The following is a 21,690-nucleotide window of genomic DNA, read 5'->3' as shown; positions in this document are numbered from 1 at the left end:
ATAGACGCCCGCCTCATCCTGGACCTCCCACGCCATGAACACATCTCCTCACACCTCAGCTTCACTGGCTTCCAATTGACAAGAGAATCACCTTCAAAATCCTCATCCTTGTACACAAATCCCTCCACAACACTGGACCAACCTACCTCAAAGAAAGAGTGAACTTCCACACCCCCACTCGCCACCTCCGCTCTGCCGACCTCGCACTCGCCACAGTCCCCCGCATCCAACGCGCCACCACAGGAGGCAGATCCTTCTCCTACCTCACCCCCAAAACCTGGAACTCCCTCCCCACCAACCTTCGCAAGACTCAGAACCTCCTGCTCTTCAGGAAACACCTCAAGACATGGCTTTTCGAACAGTAATCGGCCTCCCCACCTCCTTACCCCCATAGCACCTTGAGACCCTTACGGGTGAGTAGCGCACTCTATAAATTTTTTGATTGATTGATTGATTCATTCATTCATTCATAATGTGAGAAATATTGCGTGGATGTTTGTTGTTTTGGTCTTGTTATATTCAGATAACTATTCTCTCCTTTTCTAAATTGGTGTGGAGTTCTTTTGTGATGTTTTCAATGTGTTACTGTAATTTAAGTGTTGCACAAATACTTTACACATTGCCTCTTAGGTTAAGCCTGACTATTCTGTGCCAAGCTACGAAAGGGTGAGAACAGGCTAATTTAGATTATGGTGGTCATTATGAACATGGCGGTAAACACCGCACCACCGGTTGGGTTTCAGATGCAGAGGGGTTTTGGGCTTGCCCTTAGAAGGAGGGGGAGTGGGCTTGGACTAGGGGGTGGCAGAGGGACCTGGGGCAACATGGGACCTCTTCTTCCCTGGGGAAGGGGCACGGGAATGGGAAGGGCAGACTGGGCGGGCTTACATGAGGAAGGAGTGGACTGGGCAAGGACGTGGGCCGTTTAAAGACAAGACGGGGTGAGCCAGTGGGTTCAAGCAGGTCAACATGGGATAGGAAAAGCTTCTGAGGTGCAGTTGGAGGGGATTTGGCAGGTCTGGGAGAGGAGGTTGAGGGAGTGCTTGTATCAGGTGTAGGTGTACCAGATGTGGATGCAGGTGCCTGTAAAGTATGCTTATGTGTGGTGGATGTGTGTGGTGTGGATGTCTGTGAATGTTCAAGTGTTTTGGGAGGGGGGGTGGACACAGTGGGTCAAGACAGGCTGCCAGTGTACATGGATGTTGTCTGGGTGTCTGCAGGCCTGGTGAGTGTTCTGCAAGTGTCTGCCAATGTAGTTGTGGTGAGTGCAGGTGTGGTGTCTGGGGTGCATGTCTGGATGTCAGATGTTGTGGTGACTGCAAGATTGGGGTAGCAACAGTGACTGAGGGTGCAGTGGGTGTGGGTGTGCTTCGTGAGATGACAAACAGGTCGACGGGGCCGACACACTGGGGGAAGTGGATGTTGTTGTGTGTGCTTTTGTATGTTTGGTGTGTGTCTGCCTGTGGTGTGAAGTGTGGTGCTTGTATTTATCAGTGTGCTTCTTGTGTGTTGATCTGTGTGCATGGCTGTCTGTATGTGTGCTTGGAACGGGTGAAGGGAGTGGGGTGCTGGAGGGGTGGAGGTGGTGGGAGGGGGGACGGAAAGACACTGGCTGCCGTCAAAAAGGAGGCCAGAGCCTGAAAAGATCTCTGTAGGCCAGACATGGCATCGTGAATGCCTTCCAGGTGTGCATTGCATTGCTGCACCAGGGATGCTAGCCCCTGGATAACATTCACGATGGTTGTCTGCCCTACAGAGATTGTTCTCAGGAGGCCAATGGCCTCCTCTGTGAGGGCAGCAGGGCTCAAGTGGGGCAGGGGATGAGGTACCTGGGGGGAAGGAGATGCCCACCCTCCTGGGTGAGCGGGCAAGGACAACTCAGTGGGGAGCAACTGGGAGGGAGGAGATGGTATGGGGGTGTCAGACAATTGGCAAAGAATGGGTGGGGCCAGTAGGATCCGCCACCGCCAGGGAGATGCCATCGGAGAAGGTATCAGAGTCACGACCTCCAGTGGTAGTTTCCTCCCCCGTGGTACTAACCTCTCCCTCCAACCCACTGGTCCACTTGGTGTCTCAACTCTGCCTCCTTTGAAAGTGGGATGCTGCATCCCCACTCACCCGCACCTCAGCTCTCTCACCAGATGATGCTAATATACACAAAGGACACAAGAGCACAGGGATGGGGAAACAAAACAAGGGAGAACTTTGTCAAATTCTGAATATATGTACATTTTGGCTCACACACACTCCCATCCAGGTGACACACGTACACTCAGCACAGACAACATATGTAATGAATGTGCCCCTGACCTGTGGGCATGACCCCAGAATACACCAAATAACCCTCATGAAACACAAACGTGATACACTGTTTGGAGTACACCCATGAGAGACCATGCCCAGCCAATGCACCCTGTCCACCATCATCTCCAGCTCCTCTGCGGTGAAGGCCGGGGCCCGTTCTCCTGTAACACGTGCCATCTCAGGGACCAGAGTCAGGACACAGCAGCACAAGCAGTGAAGTACTACCCTTCACTGGAATAAGGAGTCAAGTGTCAAGGGTCTGACAAAAAGGCATTGGTACCGCGATGGTGTGCTCCGTCACCACCGGCAGTGATCATGATTGGCTCAGGTTCCTATTGACAACCATGTAATCGAATGATCAGGTGCACGGCGGTGAACACCGCCTTCACTATGACGACTAACGGCAGCGGAATGAGGTCACTTCCACTCTATCAGACCTGGATGGCAGGAGGCTGCCATTTTGCTACCGCCTCATCCAGGACCCCAATCTGTGTCCCCTTCGTCGCTTGCTGACATGATTCTATAATCCTCACATGTACCCCTCTTTGGAAGTGTGTCCACAAAGTGATGCCATTATGACAGAGTTAACTCAGCACACATTTGCCTGTACCTCATTCTTTACGTTTGTGTGTGTTACCTATGTGTCGCACTTTGAAACATACAGTGACATCATGGGATGCAAGTGTAAGTTGACACTCAGAATGTGTTCTTTCCTCCCCCATAGGTACAGACCCATGTGGTGATGAAGGGCCCCATCTGTATACAGAGCCTTGGTAGATCTGGAAACTATGGAGGAACGTCACATCATTATCACCTACATCTCAATAGAGCTACAATTCATGACCTCTGTGCATTAATGGATCCTGTTCTGAAACCGGCCAATATGAATCAGCATGCCATCCCTACAACTGTGCAAGTGCTATCTGTCCTTCATTTTTGGCTATGGGCTCATTTCAGGAAACAGTGAGCATGGGTGCCGGGATCTCACAGCCAATGTTCAGCCACATCCTGTCTAAATTCCTGGATGCCTACTTTCAACCCTTGCAAACCAGTTTCCCCAAAGGGCTAAACTTCCTGCCATCAAATCTGGATTTGATGCCTTCGCTAATATCCCCCATGTAATAGGTGCCATTGATGGAACCCACATAGCTCTCGTACCCCCAAGAGTGAATGAACAGGTGTATGGAAAGCATGAGAACTATCACTCGATGAATGCATAATTGGTGTGTACTGCTGATCAGCACATAGCGCATGTCAATGCCAGGTTCCCAGGCTCAGTCCATGATTCATTTGTCCTGAGAAACAGCTGTGTGCCACACATAATGGAACAACTACAAGGGGACAGAGGATGGCTCATAGGTGAGTGTGTATGACACTGGATCAGTACATAGCTGACAGACAGGCTGTCTGCAAGTAAAGGCAGATTGTTAAAGTCCTCTTTCGCACACTTTTGCAGGTGATTCTGGCTACCCCAATGTGCAATGGCTCCTGACACCTGTGAAGAATGCCAGGACAGACGCAGAGAGGAATTATAATGAGGCCCATGGATGTACTGGGAGGGTGACTGAGCGCACTATAGGTCTCCTGAAGGCTAGATTGTGTTGCCTCCATCTCTCTGGGAGATCACTGTGCTACGCCCCTGACAAGGTGTGTAAGATAGTGGTGGCCTGCTGCATGCTGCAATACTTTACTGTGAGGAAAGCTATCCCCTTTCTGGAAGAGAAGGGTGCTGTCCAACCAGCCCTGCAACCTCAGAGAGGGGATGCAAGTGATGGTGAGAAAGAGGAGGGGGAAGATCTCAACTCCAGGACCTAGCTAATCCACCTATACTTCCAGTGACTCTAAGGTACTGTTCAATTATGCTAATGTATTCACTGCATGGTTTGAGTCTGACTCATGTAATAAGTAATGTGGTGTCTATTGTCAGTGTCAATGCTAACTGATGACTGAAGTGACATGGGCCAGGAAACCCAACGTTATGTACAGAGTGACATACTTCAGACGCTACAGTCCATTGGATCCCCTCCTGCAATAAAGATGTGATTATGATATTAACTTGCTAGTGCATACACACTCACAATTCATATCTCATATTGACGAGGGACATACAATTTGAGTGCATAAGTGTATATATTGAATGGCAAAATATACATAAGTGTTGGGACAGTGAAAGGGTGGGGGCACATGGTGCACATACATACTCAGGTACATATGCTCAGCTGTTGGTAGCACTGTGTGTTGGTCCATGTGGTCATTGGAAGTTGGTGTGATGGCAGTGGCATGTCAACAAGATAGCTCAGTGGCACACAAGGGAGACATTTCAGGGCAGAGTCACTTCCTAGAGCTGGGCTTGTTCTTGGCTGGTGTTTCAGTGGCATATCTGGGTCTGAGGGCACGTTTGCGAAGGTGAAGCTGGGCTGCAGGGGTAGGGGTGCTGGTTTCCTGTATGTCCTCTGGCAGTACTATCAGTCCAGTAGCTCCTGCAGATGTAGATGGCAGGGCAGTGTCCTGGTTTGTGGTCGGGGCGTGCAGATGGATGGAGGTCTCAGACTGGCTGTGGAGGTGGTGCTGCAGCACCCCTGTAATGGAGGTCATGGTGGCATTGACCTGTTTCCATTGCTCCCTGGCCGCCTGGTGGTGTGCTGTCTACTGCCTCTGATTCTGCTCCAAGGTGGCCAGGATCTGGCCCATCCTGTCCTGGGTATGGTGGTATGCTCCCAGGACCTCAGATATCACCCCCTGGGCTGCTGCATCCATCCTTTGGCCACCCCCTGGCCCACTGATGCCCTCCCACTGGCCCTAGCCCCCTGTGCCTGTGTCCCCTGCACAGGTCTGGCAGTCCCAATTGCAGTGGCCCTTCATCATCCTGCCTGTTGGTGGGTGGTGACTCAGGCCCTCTGTACATGTGGGCCGCCAGTCCATGCCCGAGAGACACTGGTGTGGGGTCGGATGGACACAGCTGATCATGGTGGCTGGGTGGAAGGGGTGTCAGTGGTGTCCTGGGTGGGGCTGCTGGAGGGTGACAGTCCATGACTGTGTGATGGGCCAGGGAGTTCCTCAATTTCCAGGCATCCCTCTGCTCTATCCTGAGTGGGGCCTCTGTCTTCAGGTGGGGTGCTGGCACTCCATGACGTCTCCGTCTGGGTGGCATGGGTGGTGGTGCGTGTGTGTGGGAGAATAGACAGGTGGGTGTCACGTACTTTATCGGCAATTGCTGCACTGCACTATTTGGTGGTTATATTCCCCTGTCGTGGCATGCAAGGTCCTTCGTGTCCATTTCATTGCATTTTATGTGGGGGGTGGAGGTGCACTGTGGGTGCTGTAGTGCCACTGTGAATCCATGCAGTGGAAGGGGAATGTGCACAGGGGGCTGTATGGAGGTCTGTTTGTGGGATTGTTGGCATGCAAAGAAGTTGGATGTGGGTGTTGTGGACTGGATAGGGGATGGGGTCCTGGTGGTAGTGAGAGGGGTAGGGTGATACATGCATTGCAGCTGGGGTGACTGTTAAAGTATTGTAGCTGACTTACCCGAGTCCAGTCATCAAGTGAGTCTGATGAGGCCCTCTGGGTGCAGGATAGCCAGTACCTTCTCCACCCAGTTGGTGTATTCAAGGAGAGTAGGTGGGGGACCACCACCAGTCTTCTGTATGGCGATGTTTTGCCTGGGTGCCATTGACCGAACCTTCCCATGCAGGTCATTCCATCTCTTCCAAATGTCATCCCTTGTGCGTGGATGGTTTCCCACTGCGTTGACCTTGTTGACTATCCGCTGCCATAGCCCCATCTTTCTGGCCATGGATTTCTGCTGCACATGTGCCCCGAATAGTTGTGGCTCGACCCTAAGTATTTACTCCACATTGGTCCTTAGCTTCCTGTCTGTGAAGTGGTGGTGCTTAGGGGTGCCATGGTGTGTATTGTGGGTGTATTGGTGAGGGTGTTGTTGTGTGGTTGTATATGTGGCTTGTAATGGTGTTAAGGGTATGTATGTGTTTTGGTGGTATATTTGTGTGTGTGACTTGTGTGATGTTGGGTTCAGTGTATGTGTGTTGTGCTGTCCATATCTGTTGTGCTACTGGCAATGCAATGGATCGTGGGGTATGTATGTGAGTGTTTTATATTATTGTGGATGTGTGTCTCAATGTGTGCATTTGTTTTTGGTGGGGCGCAGCATGTCTCAGAATCTCTTTTGCCTCTTCAGGTTTCAGAAACAAGCGCTGGGCTGTGGCCCCAGTCTGGCTGTCTAGTAGTGGATTTGGAGAAGGCCTCTAACTCCCTAGAGTAGATTTACCTATTTCCTGTACTATCCAGATTTGGTCTGAGGACCGGCATGCTTTGCCATATCATTCTGTACACTGTGCTCCTGTCCCTTGTCCCATTTGTATTGGTTGTGACACTCGCAAGCTGGCCCCTTTCCCCCTCGTCCTTTTTCCTGGCCATGTAACCACTGGCACATAGACTGAGAGCACAGGGACAAGACTGAGAAATCCCAATGGGAGATTTGGTGCATGCTGTCTCGCATTAAACTGATGAGGTGGTCCTCTATCTATCAATATTTCTGTGCCCCTGCTGGAAATTGAGCACCTGATTGCTGCCTTTGCAATGTCTCTGACTTATGGGCGAACTAGGGCAAGTTCAATCTTTCCCCTTTATTAGACGGGGCAGTGGAACCTGCTCTCCGACTGAGAGAAGAATTTGTACCATGGCAACTAGATACGATCTGCTACCTCAGTATATAGATCTATTGAGATGCAGAGGCATTGGCGGGTGGAAATGTGCACCAGGTGGTGTCCTTCCTCCATGGGCAAATATCCTTCTGGATGTTACGCCCACTGTTGTTGGTGGGATGTATCGCACTGTCCAAGATGATGCCACTGTGCCTACTGTTCTACTTTGCCAATGTTCCAATCTATCTACGGAATACCTTCCTTACCAAAGTTGAGTGCCTGCTTGACAACCTCATTTGGCATGACAATCATTGTCACATGGTGCTACTGAATCTGTGCTCACCAACAGATGGGAGGGAGAGGCTGGGGGAATCCAGTTTTGAAGACTATTACTTTGCTGCTCAATTGTAACGGGTGGCATACTGGTTCACTGAGTAGGACCTAGTGACGCAGCGACTTTTAAGTAGTAGTTGTAGACATGGGAACACCTACTACACTCTTTCACTGCCTTACCCATGCTCCCACCCCACCAAATCGTCTTCTATCCCTGGTGCTACAATGTTTTCACTGCAGCCTTTGCCTAACACCTTGATTCCTTACGCCCCCTTACTCCTGTTGCTGGTTACACCCAGGGGACAGGAACATCTCAGGAAGGTGGTAGTTGCCCGTGGCACAAGGTACGCCTCTATAACCTGGGTGACCTCTACTTAGATGCTGCATTTCACCCGTTCACTGATCCTAGTGACCAAACCGGTCTCTCCCTAGATATTTCTTCATGTATAACTACATTGTACACATACTAAAAGCATGCTGGGGGCTGCTGCAACCCACACAAAAGAATGCATCAGGTGCTCTAAGATTTACATCTACTAGGCATGTGAACTTGATAACATGGTTCACATAGCAGTCCACTAGTATACTCATCTGTCCTGGCACTTCACAATGAAAGGAGCTCGGACCTGGACTGGGCTTTTAGTGACATAGAATGGGCTGTGATTACGGCCTAACCTGCAGCTGTTTCCTGGAACATGCAGTTCAAACTAATAAAATTCTATATCATGCACAGGGCATACCTCACCCTTCCACAGATAAATTGGTTCTCCCATCGTACTGATGCATTCTGTCCCTGATGCTTACACAGGGATGCAGACTTTGGTCCTGCCCTATGTTAACTATTGGGTGTTTATTGATGATCGCCTCTCCTGTGTCACCAGGGTCCCTTCATTACACACTTAAGGTGCATTCTCACTCTGACTGTTCCTATGCCCTAAAAAATGAAGGCATGCAATAGGTTCAGAGAACAGGCACTCCTCCTTACTAAATGAGGAATGACCGTACCTGGAAGTTGCGAACCCCCTGGCCATTTGCTTGGGCTCGGTTGGTGCAGGTGTGGTTGACGGCAGAGGATACCACCCTCCAGTCTAATGAGCTGCAGGGCATCAGAAGTTCCCAATATCACACCAGTGGGATGATCTGCTCAAGAGCTTCTGATGAGCAGTGCTTGGATCTGGCTCTCCCATATCAGACCAGTTGTTTGCATTCCTAGATCCGGAGCCTGTATCTCCCCCCAACCCAAAGATCCAGATCTGTCCCCTGTCACAGATATTTTGTTGGACACATCCTCTGTTCACCAGCTACTACACGATATGCTCACTACCTTTTTCTCCTTCCACCCCTAGCTTCCCTCTCCTCCTGATTCTATAGTTTGCCTGTATTACAGGGGCTTCGTTGGTGCAACCCCCCCTATCCTGTCATGGTGACAGATGTGCACATGTTTGTACTATGGGTCAGGCACTTTCGTGTACTAACTGTGTGGGTTACGACAGCATACCACTAGTTTATCTTTCTAGTTTTTTATCTGTGCAGCAGTGTGTCTGCACTTGATTGTATTACTAATACCCCCCCTTTTTTGGTATGAGCCTGTTACATCATGTGCTTTGATGAATCAAAATCTCTTTTGAAACCCATGTTCTTCTGCTTCTTTGATTTGAAGACAAGGTTTGTAAAATTCCAAAAAAACAATTTCTAAAAAAGCAGTGACAAAGTGAAAGTGTTAATGTTATAGCAGAAGCACAGAATCAATAACTATATCTAATGCCGAGCACTTTAAACACACCAAAAACTCAATTTCAACTCATGTAACGAGTGTGGAGATTACATTGTACATCAAAATATAGAAGTAAATGGGAGATGTTAGACCAGGCATGCTTGTGTGGTTTTCCCCCTAACATTTGGCTTCAGGCCTCCTGTTTTTCTGATTTCACTGTTACTGTCCTTAGATCTCTGCCCACTTTACCAGTGCTAACCAGTGCTAAAGTGCTTATGGTCTTCTTAAGACATGGTAAGATTGGCTTATACACAATTGGCATATTTAATTTACTTGTAAGTCCCTTGTAAACTGCCAGTAACTAATCCCATGGGCAGGTAAATTAAATGCTGCTAGTGGGCTTGCAGCACTGATTGTGGTTCCCACTTAAGTAGCACTTCAAACCTGTCTCAGGTCTTCCATTGCATGTACGTCACATTTAGGTTAGGCCCTAGACAGCTTACATATATGTCACCCCTAGGGTAGGCCATAGACAGCATAGAGGGCAAGATGTAATTTATTAAAAAAGTAAACATGTATTCTTATGTTTTACATGTCCGGGTAGTGAGAAGCTCTTAAATTAATTTTTCATTACTGCAAAGCCTACCTCTCCCATAGGATAACATTGGAGTTACCTTATTACATTTAATAAGCTGTAATTTCCAAGTGCGACTAGGCAACTGATTCAGTTCATTTTTGATGTCTTTGAAATTGTCATGAAAAATCCTAATTTATGGTAAAGTTGGATTTTAAATTAGGGTTGTAAAAATGTCACTTTTAGAAAGTTTGCATTTTCTGCCTTAGCCATTTTGTGCTGGCAGCCTGTCTCTGGGTCACTTGACTGGGTGTAGTTGACAGTTGGACTTTTTGTAATCCTCCTAGATAGCCGCATACAATAGGTTTCCTGGGTGTGCTGGGCCTGGATGGGCCATTAGTGGCAGGATGGGAGGGAGGATCTAGGCCCAGTCCCACTCAAAGGGAACCAGAGCCACTTGGAAGTGACTCTTATGATTGTCGGCTGCAACAACTTGATGGGCTGCATTAGGCACAGCCTGCTCTGAGGTCAAAAGACAACATCTAACATTTTTCCTGCTCACGTCTGTGTCTCTCAGAGCATCTACTCTCTGCCCATTGATGGTGACCCACTGCCTGTATTTCCTATTGTTACTATGCATGTGAGATCTCTGCAACATCTCTCCATCAACCAGGGACACTAGGGTAATCTCTAGACTAACCCCCACACTATCTGGGGCAATTTCCTCCCCAAGCACTACACTAACCAACCCCTGTTTTTGCCCATCAGTGTGGGGCTGTGCCCTCTTGGGACACAACACTTGGCATCCCCTTACAAGTGTCCAACCTGTTGACATTCATAGCACTTAGGGGATGCCTTCCCTGAGAATGTTATATCAGTAAACCATTTCTTCTTCAGTTCAGGGGGCATTTGGACTTAGAACTAGTTTGGGGACCTTTAAAAATAAAACCTCTTTATATCTTTCTCATGCTCTGTTTCTTCTGCTGGGACCCTGCTACACTCTTGTGGTGATCCCCCCAGATACCTTCTTATGGATCATGGTGCTGAGCCAGGGGTTATCCTCTTTGGCAAGTTCCCTGGGACCAGTGACCTTACTGTCAAAAAACATAAAAGAAGCTCTATCACAATCAAATTGTACAGCCCTTGATAATGCTTTACCTACTGATCTTCACCCTATCATTCAGTGTCTTGCAAAAAGAGTCCACACAATCCACCCAGAACTGTTGTTTCAGAATTTCTGCTGTCTCCAAGCTTCTACCTGTACTTTTCTGGGGTGAGACTACACTTTCTGACAAGCTTCATAGGGGATACCTCATCCTGTCTTCCTTATCTAGGGGTGTGCTTTCAGAAGCTATCCCCTCAATACTCCCAAGGGATCCTATCTCAAAGCCATCTCATATACTTCAAACCACCTTTGGATAGCGTCCCCCACAACAAAGTCAGGCCCCACACCTTTGAAAATATTGACCACCCTGTCTTCAGATGGCAATTTGGAATTGGTGCCACATCACTGCTGGAGTCTGCCTTCCTGGTTGTAAGGTCCAGGACCTCAAGGTTTCTCTCTTGAACCAACAGCTCTAAAGCAATTATTTTCTCTATGGCCATTTTCTTTAGTTCTGCTTCCATGGCCAATATCTTCTGTTCTGTTTCCATGGCCAGTTTCTTTTCCTCCATTCTGATTTTGACTTGAGCTCCCTTTCTGCCTTCCTTTCTGTCAGCACCGTCGGGCACAGGCCATGGGAAGATATGGTACACTCTGCTTTGAAAGGGAGCTCCATATCACGAGGTACATCATCCCCCTCAGCAGACTGTTGACCCTGAGGACTGGCAATCAGACCCTCTCCTGGCCTATCCACCTCATCCTCTCCTTCTGTTGCTGTAACCAGTGTCTGATGGACTTCTGCTCAGGCCCTCAGTGCCTTTTGAACCCCCACCTTTCTCATGTTGCCCTTGGCCTAAAATCCCGTCTCTCTGCAGAACTCCTTGAGCTGGACCACAGTGTAGCCATCTATGTTGGCCAGCTCAAACTCTATCATTGAGGTGGTGGAATTAAGGGACAACGGTCCGAGCATGTCTTTTTCACTTTATTACTATTTGACACATTGCACAAATACTTTATACATTGCCTCTGAAATAAGCCTCATTGCTCTGTGCCAAGCTACCAGAGTTTGGCACAGGTTAATATGGGGTTGGCTTGTGCCTCACCCTAACATGGATTGTGGTTGTTGCTTGACCAGGGCTCACATCTCAGGCAACCAACAGCCCCATTTCTTAAAGGGGAAAAAAGAAATACTTTACCAAAGATATGGTTTATTAGGAGTAGAGCATGCTCAAATGTTTGTAGATGTATAAAAATCTAGGTATAGGGGCAATAGTTACACTTTTGTAATCTAAGATAGGTTAAAATATAGACATCAGTAAGATTTAGATTGCATTTGAAATAAGTGATTCCACCACACCCAAAAATTATTTTAGCTGTTTTTGACATCTAAAATTATATCAACCATGTTTTTGGGAAATGTAGAATCCTCTTGATACTTAATGTATATCTTGTATAAGCAATGCATTTGTCATAATACACTAATTTGTGTAGCTTTCTTAGCTTTTGCAAATTATTTTCTTTTTCTTTTTATGATATTATTTAATTTTGTGAAGGTTCGTGCTATGAAAATTGGTATTATAAATTGGGAAATTTAAATCCAGATTACTTAATTCTCACCTATCTAACACTCCAATGCCTTGTCACAGTGAACGCAGAAGGAGACAGATTCAAGTTTCAAAACAGAATTTGGGTCCTACAATTTTAAATTAATGTCTCCAATAATATATAAGAATGAGGAGGCCCACATCTGTTACACTTAATTTATGATGGAAATGAGAAAATGAAAAAAAAAACCATAAACTATATAGCAATACTGATCCTACAAAGAAGGAAAGTCCACATAAGCCATGTAAAGCAGGAAGATATTGCTATTTTTGTTTTTGAATAATAAAAGGAAAGACCTAAATAATGGGGAACATGAATATCTGTAACAGAAGAAACACTTTAATGCACTGATGTACAAAAAGTCTAAAATGACAACACTAGGGAGTATTCTAATATCTAGCTTCCACTACTATGACCACTGAATTGAAACAAATGAAGAGCTCTAATCCTGTACTAAAGTTACAATCAATTCAACTGTCATCTTTGTGCTAATGTCCTGAATAAGTTGCTACAACTCAAACACTTCATCAACTACATATCTTTACTAAATTACAGAATCTAAAAGAAATCCCAAAGTTACAAGTGTCTTCCACCCAGCTTCTCATGTCAGACGAAAATGACCCAACACTACCACCACTACTTACTCTACCCATCTGCAGAGCTTTACATCTCAGAGCTCTGATTCATATTGTCTGAGCACTCATTGTCTTATATTGACTTCATGCTGTACAAATCAAGTGTGGCTGCTCTCTTTCCTTTGGAATATTCAGGTGTGTTCGAAAAATGTGGTAGAGCACATGTACAGCCAAAGGTATACTGATGCTAAGCATGCACACATTGAAGCTTGTCAAAGGTTAGTGAGCTATAGAGAATAACCAGGTTATAATGTGTCATGTATTAATATTTGAAATTGACTGAAAGTGGTAGTGTAGGGAGTTCCATATGTGTGCAGTGCAAATTGAAAATGTCCACCCTCCTCCTCTGTATCTAGAAAATATAGGGATGAGTATCCATTACTTGGTCACTGAGCAAAGAAATTTAGACAGGGTGCATTTTAATAATATCTTTTAAAGAAATTAGGTGAGGGGTCATACAACCTCTAAGTACTATACATTGAACCTTAAAATTAATACAATTCTGATTGGAAGCCAGTTAAGCAAGTGAAGGAGAAGGAGGACATGGAAAATCCTGGGAGCATGACTGACCAGGCAAGAGGCAGTGGTCCGAACGATTTGTAGAGTTTACATGAAGTCATTGGAGAGCTCTGGGTAAAGTAAGACAGAGGGGGTCGTTCTGACCCTGGCGGCCAACGACCACGGAAGCACCGCCAACAGGCTGGCGGTGCTTCCTGGCCAATTCTGACCGCGGCGGTAAAGCCGCGGTCAGAAAAGGGAAACCGGCGGTTTCCCGCCGGTTTTCCCCTGGCCAAAGGAATCCTCCATGGCGGCGCTATGGGGATTCCGACCCCCTTCCCGCCAGCCTGTTCCTGGCGGTTTACACCGCCAGGAAGAGGCTGGCGGGAACGGGTGTCGTGGGGCCCCTGGGGGCCCCTGCACTGCCCATGTCACTGGCATGGGCAGTGCAGGGGCCCCCTAACAGGGCCCCAGCAAGATTTTCAGTGTCTGCTTGGCAGACACTGAAAATCGCGACGGGTGCCACTGCACCCGTCGCACCTCAGCAAATCCGCCGGCTCCATTCAGAGCCGGCTTCATCTTTGCTGGGGCTTTCCCGCTGGGCCGGCGGGCGATCTTTTGCAGATCACCCGCCGGCCCAGCGGGAAAGTCAGAATGCCCCCCGCGGTCATCTGACCGTGGGGCGGTGCTTGGGCGGTTTCCGCCCAACGGGCGGCGCCCACCGCCTGTCGGGGTCGGAATGACCCCCAGAGTCTTGATTTACAGCTGAAGGTGGTAACAATGGACATTTTTGTGTATCAGCATTAAGGAAGGGGATGATTTTTCTTTGAAGTTTAAGGTGGTAAGTGTAGGAAGAAATTAAAAGATAGAACTGCTGGTCCAAACCAGAGACACGTTGCAGTGAATTTAACCCCTAGGATCTATTGTAACGGGGATGGAACAAACTCTATTTTTAAGGACCATTAGCCATTTAACCAAAGATAGGACTTGCCAATCACAATCAAATCTTCGTTGTTTCAGAACTTAATTTGAGGGAGTTGATTCCCATCTGTTCCCAGATAAATCTCATCAGAAACAGGTCATAGAAACCAACACTATTTGAATGGACAAGCAAAATAGACATTTATACATTAGCATTCCTCAACAGAAGATAATTATTCTACAGAGGTGATGCAGACATTTAAAGGTAGGGTGATAGAGCTAGATTTTAGCAGGTTGCAATGACAGTGATAGGGGAGTCTGACCACCTAAAAACAATTTTTAAGAAAGGAAAAAAAACAATGTAAAGCTAAGACAGTTTTTCCAACTGCTTTCAAGAACTCTGGTTGGATGCCATGATCAACTGTTTCAAGCGCAGACAGTAAATCCAGCACTATTGTAGCATAGATTTAACTTTTTAGGCTTCCATTCTCAGTTTGTCAAGAATCACTAGGAGCACTGTGTGCAGGTGAAAGTCTGCTTTGCTAGGACTTAAGATGTTGAGACATTGAAGATGACTGGTCCCTTGCTTGGCTACTTTATGATCTTGAAGTTTGGCTGCAGCTAAAAGTAATGACATTGGATGGATATTTTTCATTATTGTATGGTCTAAACCTGTTTTTCTTTTACCATTGACTAATGCCAATTTGATCAATTTGGAACTATTGCTTGTTCTAATAGTGAGCTAAGTAAGTGTTTTTTTAGCTTTACAAGGGAATGTGGAGTAAATTTCAAAAATAAAATTGCAGGTCTGACATCAGAGGATGATGCAGGTTTTACTTTGGCCAAATTTGGTTGCAAATTATTTCATAGATAGGGGATAAATAACAGAAAAAGATAAAGGACAACCAACTTCTCAAATGGCTGCTGCAGTTATTGTTATGATCAATATCTGATCTAAATAACTGGATTTATTTCAATGAAATTGTTGTATTTGCTTATCACAGAGAGATCTCCAGGGACATAGCTCTAGGTGTAGTTACATCTGTTAGAGATTATATTTGCATCTTCGTTTTCCAAGGATGGTTTATAGCCATAGAGTAATTATTTGCTTTCATCATATGCACATTCCTAATAGTGTTCAGCTAAATGTAGTTGAAGTTTTCTTGTTTCAGCTCCAAAGTTAACCAAGGGATTGGTTTTCCATGTTTAGTGAATGATTGTATTTGATAAGAGTAGGCCAAATGTTTTCCCTCAAAGCTATGATGTAAAGCAGTAAAGCACTTAGACTACAACTGCATTTTAAGTAGGCCCAACTCCATCTTAGGTAACGGGTGTCATCATTTTTTCAATTTTAGGTAATGGGAGTCACTATTCTTTCTCAATTAACGCAGAATCACTGTCATGTCCGCCATTGACAAAGATGTCATCTCACTTTATCATCCCAAGAACTGTGAAAGTGTCAAGTCATTCAGACAGTGACGTACATATCACACCTGATGCAACATCAAGTTTGGGACAAGTGTCTAGTCATCATAATATCAAGGTCAAATAAGATAAATATAGATATTTGCCAAAATAGTGTAATATGAATTGACATACATTTACCTTGAATTACATGAGGATACATCTGGGATGCGCACCTTGATGCATAATCTATATCAGACATTCCTAAACTTATGTCACAAATGTCAGTTTCTGATAAGATTTACTATAAATGGACTACCCTTTGATTACTTTCCCAGATTAATACACAAGATACTGCCGGTGATGGTCTTGACACCTGCCAGTGCATCAAGAACAACACACCTGATGCAGATAACGAGGAGAGCCCTGGAGTAAGGACACTGCTGTTCAGAGCTTTTTCCTTTCACTGGAAACACTGCCTTCACACCTCTTTGATAACCACAGCTTTTACTGTCAACAAGGTATGCAGGATGTTGCTTCTCCCTCAGAAAGCCTAGATTGCAAGTTCCACTTTCCATGCTCTCCTAGCATAGCACACAGAAGTAGATTTTAGGGTGTTAGATGTATATGACATTTTAACAATGTTAGAAATGTTCATTTTTGACTAGTTGTTCACAACATGCATATTTGATGTACTTATGATATTTTGTATGATGGTTTTTGATGTGCTAAAAACAGATTTGCTCTATTGCAATAAATGCTTTTAGTTAAAAGTGTCTGGTCTTCTTAGTGTCTTTTATGCATGTCATGTGGTAAAGAGCAAAGTAGATTTGTTTCCAGTGCCATCATGTCCCAGATCCCAGTGTAGGGAGTGATAGTAACCCAAATGCAAAATTTCCACTTCAGCAATGTATTGGGAGGGGTTCAGCAGGGCTATAATAATCTGTCTTTCATATTCAGCGGTGGTGCAGTGAACCAAAGTTCACGAGTGGGTAAGTAAGCAAACCTTTTGGAACCAAGCCATAGTTTACGGAACAGTTATTTGCATCATACTATCTTGAATTTTCTAAATGTTTTAGAAAAATATTTGTAACTACTGATTAACACTTCCGCTTCTGAAAACATGTTCCATATTAGTTAGCATAATTAAAAGATCTTGTAATGTTGATGCTTGAATAATCTGACGACTTCTCCTTAAAAAAATGTATAGACATAGGCAACTTGTAGATTGTTTTCTTCCTCAACCTAGTACCCTACACCCTGAATATCATCTGTTGAAAAAGAGCCTGTCAACACACCCTACTCTTAACACTGGAATTTCCTGCCTCTCCTTTCAAGGCGGTCTCCCTGTCACACCCTCCTCAACCATCTAGGAGTAGTTACCACACTGTGACCCTTTTGCTGTGGTAAGTACAAACTAATCTGATTGACTGTGAGCTGTTATTGGTTGAGGTGCACTCACACAAGAATTTTAGCTGGGTAGTCTCTTTGTCTACACATGGTTGAAGAGGCACCTTTCACTCTATGCCATTTTTATGTCAGATGATGGCTCACTATTTAACTGACTGCATCACTTATTGCCATGTCAGTTTGTTTGAATGAACTTTACTCTGTAATTGAAATTGTGCCTCTTTCTCCATCCATTCTATGTATGCCTTCCTTTTCCTGAATCTCTCAAAGACCGTGCTTGAGCTTTATTTTTATTACTGCTTTTATTATCCAGTAGTCCAATCATCTCTACATTGATATATTTTCCAAGCTATGGGGCCATTTTGGTTAATAGTATTTGTTTATCATATGTTATAATGCTTCTGGTGACTGAATAGCAATTTGCTTTTGTGGGTGTGATATTCCGTATTCCACTTAAATATATGAAACAAGCTTCTATGACAAATAAGATTACATGTTGACATGATTGATTGTTGTAATGTCTGGCTGACTGTGTTTCCTCTACCTCATTGCTGTGAGGTGTAGAAATGTCATTGTTTTGGAAGGAAATTAATTACTTTTTAATGTGATATGCCTTAGTGCAAACTATCTTTGAAAGATAGAAATGACCTTCCCTTATCCCCACCACTTTTAATTTGCAATATATTGAGACAGCCATTAATCCATACTTATTTGGGGCAGATCATACAAAGTATGTATCTGAAATTAACTCCAAGGCTCAATCAAGAAACTTGCTATCCTATTAGACAGTGGGTGCAAAAGCCCATTATTGTTCTAAGTATAATATGTGACCAACAAGTACTGACATGCACCTTTTGATTTTCCTTATTTCCTTGGATATATTTACTGCTTCATTGACAGTACTTCTGTAATTGTACACCTTGGAGCTCGCAAATGCTGTAGGTGTGACTGGAACACTGCTTGCCTACATACTCAAGTAGATTACCAGTAAGTTTTTCTTTCACACACACAGACACACATGCACACACATACACAGACATATAGACACATACACACACACACCTGTAACCCAGACTGAAATCCCTGAGGAGTCTGTAGGATGAGACAAAGAGATCACTAAGGTCTGGTACAAGGGGAATTGAGGGTAGAGTAGAGAGAATACTTGAACTGTTAATGTGTTGGGCCACGTCTCTTCATAGGATCATACTGTGTTTGGCACTACAGGCCACTAAACAGGTGGCTTTGTGTAAATCCCCAATTGCTTCAACCCAAGCAGTGGAATATTTGCTTCCTTCTTTAATTATTTAAAACATTATTTCAGCAATTAGCCATTAAAGCAAAGTTAAAATGCAGATCTTATCAAAACCTTAAAACAGTATAAATAGACAAACAAATGATATATATTTAAAAACAGTAGCAAAATTATTTTTGGAGTCAGAATTACAAGTCAGAACAAATTGCAGAGTCGGGGCACAGGTGCCTGCTTTGGCAGATATAACTAAATGCTACAAGTATGCAAATCACAAGGAACCTTATACCTCAAAAGTGGTTGTGAGCACACCTTTTGCCTAGTACTCCATATATACAACAAATACTGAGATACAGCAAAAACTAAACTTTGCCTAACATCTGTCTGTAAAATGCTTTGGGCGACTTTAGATTTTCAAACATCTATATTCTGGCAGACTCAATCCAGCCATTTTCTTCTTGCTTTCTGATAAACTGGACAGAAAAACAAATTGTGTCCTTCTGTTACCTTGATGGTCATACAAAAGGGACAGGCACAGTTGTCTGGCTCAGGTGAACAAGTCCTTTTAGCAGTGCATGAGGCAAGCTGTAATGTGCTTTACCCTAAACTGTAAATACAACTTACTAGGTAATGAAGGCTCATTCTCATCAAGAAACTGATCTAGTATGAAATCATTTCTTATCAGAAGAAAAGAGTCAGTCAGGGTGTCAGAGGTAGAGTGAGCCTGGAATTGACTCATTATATACTGCTTATACTTCTATTTCATGATTGATTTATTAATTACAGAGGCTGTCTGGGGATCATTCCACATATCGCCACAACCCATCTTAACCAGGGTCTATTTTATGTATTTGATCCATGGTAACTTACCTAAACTAGAGATACCTAGGACTTCCTTCAGCCCCTCTCAATAGGAATTAAGCTCAGGTGTTTCCTAGATATGTCTCCAGTATGGGACTGGCCAGACTCCCGCCTCTCAGAGATAGGTCTACACCCTGTGTCAAACCTAAGGTGAAACAGTGGTGTACTAGTTGGTAATCCCATCAGTTGACATAACAATCAGTTCTCAACAACCATCAATTTGACCATATCCTTGTGTCCAGAGAGCCTGGAACCATAAAAGGCTGCTCCCAAAGCCCATTGTTTGTAAATTTGGATCAATGGTAGGATTGGCTGAACATAGGAAACTTCTTGTGTTCTAGTCAGCACTCCAATATATTGTACTAATTTTAGCTCACACTTTTCCATATGACATCACCAAACTAACTGTTCTGTATGCATCAGCCCAAGTTATTCAAATGTTTGCACACGTTCCAAGGGAACCCCTTTAAGCTTGCCGTTAGACCTTGTTGAATAGCAGGGGTTGAGGACCATATATTTAGTTTTGGTCATGTTTATTTCCTGGCCCCTCTGGCTGCAAAAATGTCCAAAACGGTGTAGGATTTTCTGTGGCCCCAATTGGTAATTTTTGTAATAAAAGAGTGTCATCGACAAACATTAAGGCAGGTACCTTAATGCTGTCCAAACAAGGGGCATCACCATCACATTGATTCAGACAATAACTCAAAATATTAACATAGAACGTAACAAGAGTTGGGGCAAGGACACAACACTGTCTAACTCCTCTGTTGAAATGGATCAGTCAGCTCACGCTAACGAACTTGAGCAAAATATATTACTATGTAGCTTTCTTATGATGGTGAAAAAGTTACTTACGGACACCCATGTCTGCCAAGACCTGCCAAACTGTAGACCTTGGTACCAGGCCAAATGCTGAATGTAGGTCAATAAACACAACAAAAAGTCAACCTCCACCCAGGGTTACCGTTTTCCAAAATATTAATTGGAGTCAGAAAACCTGGTCCACAGTGCTGGTGCAATCCCTGAATCCCACCTGTAATGGTGTTAACATCTCCCTTTCACCCATCCATTCATGTAGCCATTCAAGGAGAATTCTCCTTAGCCACTTTTGGGAGCTGTAAATGAGGCTTATTGGCCTCTAGTTGCATGCATCTGATTGAGAACCCTTCTTCTAAACTTGTATTACCTCACACCCTGTCCATATCAATGAAATTGGCGACCCTAACATGATAGAATAGAATACAAATGCAAAGTATGGGCTCCAAACATCAATCTCAATCAGTTACAATTCCCCCAGAATTGTATTCAGCCCCAGAGCTTTACTTGTGACAAACTTAGTAATTGCAGATCTTACTTCTTGAAACATAATCAATTGAATTTCAAATAATTCCATTACTCCCCCTCAGATTGTTTATTAGCTACAAGATAGGTGGGAGAATGTTTGTCCTTCACAGAGTAGAGACTGAAGAAGTGGATGACCCTATCTGCGGCAGGAACATTGGTCTCAATCAGACAAAATCCATCCTGAGATCCTGATGACACCCAAAGCTCCCAAAAGCCAGCTGATCTTCTTTCCTAATTGCATCCAGCAGCCTTTCCCACTTTCTCACTTCCCAATCTCTTTTATCTATTTCGATGTTCTTCTTAAAAGCTTCCCTCTGGGTTATTATCACCACCTTGTCTTGCTGCTTAATAGCAGTCATAAAAGTGAAACTTGCTTCCTTAAAATCTTTATTATACCAAGAGTGTGGGGTCCTCCTCCCAATGGCCCTTTTTGTAGCCACATAAAAATGTGTCTTTAGCTCTACAAACCATTTGTTATTAATGATGCTTTTTTCCCAGGAAAACCCCCTGAGCTGGGACCCTGCCCAATTTGCTTCTTTGAAGCAAATGGGTTCCACTCATTTAGTATTTCAGGATTTTTAGCTTTTTTTAGCTTTTTGATTACCAGAATTTTGGACCTTTACTGTAGGTGTCTCACTACCTGAGTCTCACTCATGATAATTTCATGTCAATTGGACTGCACATGTTTACCACCAATGTCTGCCTGTTAGGATAAGGCCACTGCCAAACAGGTGCAGGCTGTATGTGAGAGATTACAGTTGTGTGCATCCTAGTAATTGTACACAACTGCAAATCCTACCTGTCAAAATACCATTTTTGACCATTCTAAACCTTCCTTTTAGAAATTAATGTAACCCTTATGTAAGCCTTATTTGGCCATAAAGGCATGGTGCATGATATCTAAAAGGAGGCCATAGAGCAAATTAATGTCCTTACAGTGAGTATCCCAAAAAATGATTTTCAGTCCAGCCCTTACTAAATCCACAGGGGAAAAAGAAGAACTGGCCAGAGCCACTTTCAGGGTTAGACAAAGGGGTGTCCTCAAACAACAGGCTGGCACTGGGCATAAAGG

This window comes from Pleurodeles waltl, chromosome 4_1 (genome assembly GCF_031143425.1).
Source record: "Pleurodeles waltl isolate 20211129_DDA chromosome 4_1, aPleWal1.hap1.20221129, whole genome shotgun sequence".
Lineage (NCBI taxonomy): Eukaryota > Metazoa > Chordata > Amphibia > Caudata > Salamandridae > Pleurodeles > Pleurodeles waltl.
This window is presented reverse-complemented; position numbering follows the sequence as displayed.